Source organism: Notothenia coriiceps, unplaced genomic scaffold (assembly GCF_000735185.1).
Source record: "Notothenia coriiceps isolate Sejong01 unplaced genomic scaffold, NC01 NC01_scaffold00038207, whole genome shotgun sequence".
NCBI classification, from domain to species: domain Eukaryota; kingdom Metazoa; phylum Chordata; class Actinopteri; order Perciformes; family Nototheniidae; genus Notothenia; species Notothenia coriiceps.
In genome coordinates, this window is record NW_011370908.1 from 152,330 (window position 1) to 155,056 (window position 2,727).

The 2,727-nt window shown below is 39.2% G+C and overlaps 1 long non-coding RNA gene across 1 annotated transcript in view; it reads left to right on the forward strand.

Annotated features, from left to right (window-relative positions):
- LOC104968061 (uncharacterized) overlaps nucleotides 1-1,813 on the forward strand; it is a 3,409-nt gene extending 1,596 nt beyond the window's left edge. The window contains exon 2 of the long non-coding RNA XR_800781.1: nucleotides 666-1,813. This is a non-coding gene — a long non-coding RNA (uncharacterized lncRNA). The remainder of the gene's footprint in view (nucleotides 1-665) is intronic.
- The last annotated feature ends 914 nt before the right edge of the window (nucleotides 1,814-2,727 follow it).

Here is a 2,727-nt window from a genome sequence, read left to right on the forward strand (position 1 = left end):
ATAACAACTATTTATATATATCATATTATATGTGTATTACCGCGTTAGTGTGGTGTATAACGTGATATTGTGTATGTGGTAGGTTTATTCGTAGATCCCTACACCGTAGAGGTAGTGACTCCGGGCTACGCTACGCCGTAGAGCTATGGCGCAAGCCGGTGCTATGCTATTCGTATTGCTAGTCGTAAACTTTGTGCGTCCGCTACGCTATGCTATGCTAAGTCGCTGGGACAACGCTATGCCAACGCTATGGCTAAACTAAGTTGTTAATACGGCTAAGCCCGCTGTCGCTATGCTAGGGTTGCTGCTACGGTTTTTATTACTATGAAGTTATACCATCTGGTCTTCAATAATAATAATAATAATTAATAATAATGATAATTATTTATAATTATTTATAGATTATAGATTATAAATAAATAATTTAGGGACAAGGGGGTGAGATTAAATAAATTATACTTCTTCTCACTCCTTTTCGAACACTAGATGTGGGACTGTTTATGTTGCTGTTACGTGCTCCCCTCCTGTTTGTCTCTCTGTCTCCCTGCTGCGCAGACACACCTGGTCCGCCCCTGGCTCCGCCTCACCCAGGTGTCCTAATTACATTCAGCTGGGGACTTAAAAAGGAGAAGCTGGAGGAGAAGAGGGCTCTCCAACCAGTCCAGGCAGTTATAGACCTATAGCTCTGACATCACACTTGTGTAAAGTTATGGAAAGAATGATAACAGAAAGGCTAACATACTACATTGAGAAAAATGAACTAATGACTCCTTATCAGAGTGGGTTTAGAAAAGGGCGGAGTACTTTAGATCCCCTGCTGTGCCTGGAGTCAGTCAGGAAAGCCCAAGCGAACAAGGAGTGTGTTGTAGCTGTATTCTTTGATGTGGAAAAAGCTTACGATATGATGTGGAAGGAAGGATTATTAATAAAACTGGACATTATGGGTCTGGGAGGTAATGTATATAATTGGATTATGGATTTTTTGTTTGGCCGTGCCATCAGAGTCCGAGTTGGCAAGTCATATTCTCGAAGGCATGAAGTTGAAAATGGAACCCCGCAGGGGAGTGTCATCAGTCCTCTTTTATTTTCTATCATGATCAATGATATATATACACAAATAGGATCTGATATTGGTAAGTCACTTTTTGCAGATGATGGAGCTATTTGGAAAAGGGGCAGAAATGTAAAATATATTGTAGCTAAGATTCAGGAAGCCATTAGGGAAATTGAAAGCTGGTCTCTGACATGGGGGTTTAGATTGTCGGTGGAAAAAACTGAAACTTTATTTTTTACGAGGAAAAGGATAGGTGAGGAGGTTAGGTTAAAACTTTATGGACAAGATCTAAAGAAAGTGAAGACATTTAAATTTCTGGGAATATGGTTGGACGAGAGAGTCACATGGAGTACTCACATTGATAAAGTAGTAGATAAATGTAAAAGGGTTTTAAATGTTATGAGGTGCTTGGCAGGCACTAAGTGGGGGGCTGATAAAGCTGCTTTGAGGAACGTATACACAGCCTTAATAAGATCAGCCATAGAATACGGACTAATAGTGTATGGGTCAGCTGCATATTCTTCTCTTCAAAAATTAGATAGAGTCCAGGCACAAGCACTAAGGATATGCTGTGGGGCAGTAAGATCTACACCAGTGTCGGCACTTCAGGTAGAGGTCGGAGAAGTACCTATTTCTTTGAGGAGAAAGCAGTTAATTGTTAATTACTGGGCAAATCTACAGGGCCATAAAGATACTCACCCTACTAAACAAACTGTACAAACAAGTTGGGAAAGTAACAAAATAAAAAAAGAAAGTTTTTGTTTTGTGTTTCGGAAATATGTAAGGAATTCAAAGTTAAAGAATGGAATATTAGTCCGACGGTGTTGTTATCAGCTGTTCCACCATGGTTGCTACCTCAACCTATAGTAGATTTATCACTATTGAAACGGGTACCTTCAATGAAAAACAAATTCAATGTACAGGCTTATGTGAACACTGTTCTACATGAACAATATGGGCAGTTTATAACAAATATTTATGGATCCAAAAATTGTCTGACGTATGGTCGTGTAGAGTAGAGTATCATATTTATGAGTTATCTGTGTATATACACGTATGTGGTAACATGTGGCGGGGAAAGGGGTGTGAATACGGATAAGATTGAGTCCTTGTGATTTTGGATTGGAGTCAATCTGAGAGTAAGTATGACCGTAAATANTGAAACGGGTACATTCAATGAAAAACAAATTCAATGTACAGGCTTATGTGAACACTGTTCTACATGAACAATATGGGCACTTTATAAAAATATTTACTGATGGATCCAAAAATCCAGAAAATGGTCTAACTAGTTGTGCATTTTATGTTCCTGAGCTAAAAGTCAAAGTGGGAAAGCGTACAAGTGATCACATTGCAGTATATACAGTAGAGATGATGGTTATCTCTCTAGCACTTCAGTGGGTAGAGGAAATACAGCCAATGCGAGTGGTCATTTGCTCTGACTCCAGTGCAGCTCTGGAGAGTATAAACAACTTCTCTTCAGAATGTCGTCAGGATATTTTACATGAAATTTTACAAATCATGTTTAGGTTAGTTCATCTGGGAATTGTTGTGCAATTTGTGTGGGTTCCAGCGCATGTGGGTATTAGAGGGAATTAAGTAGTGGATCAACTGGCAAAATGTGGTTTGAAAGCAAACCAGATTGATATTATGGTACCCATCAGTAGAGCAGA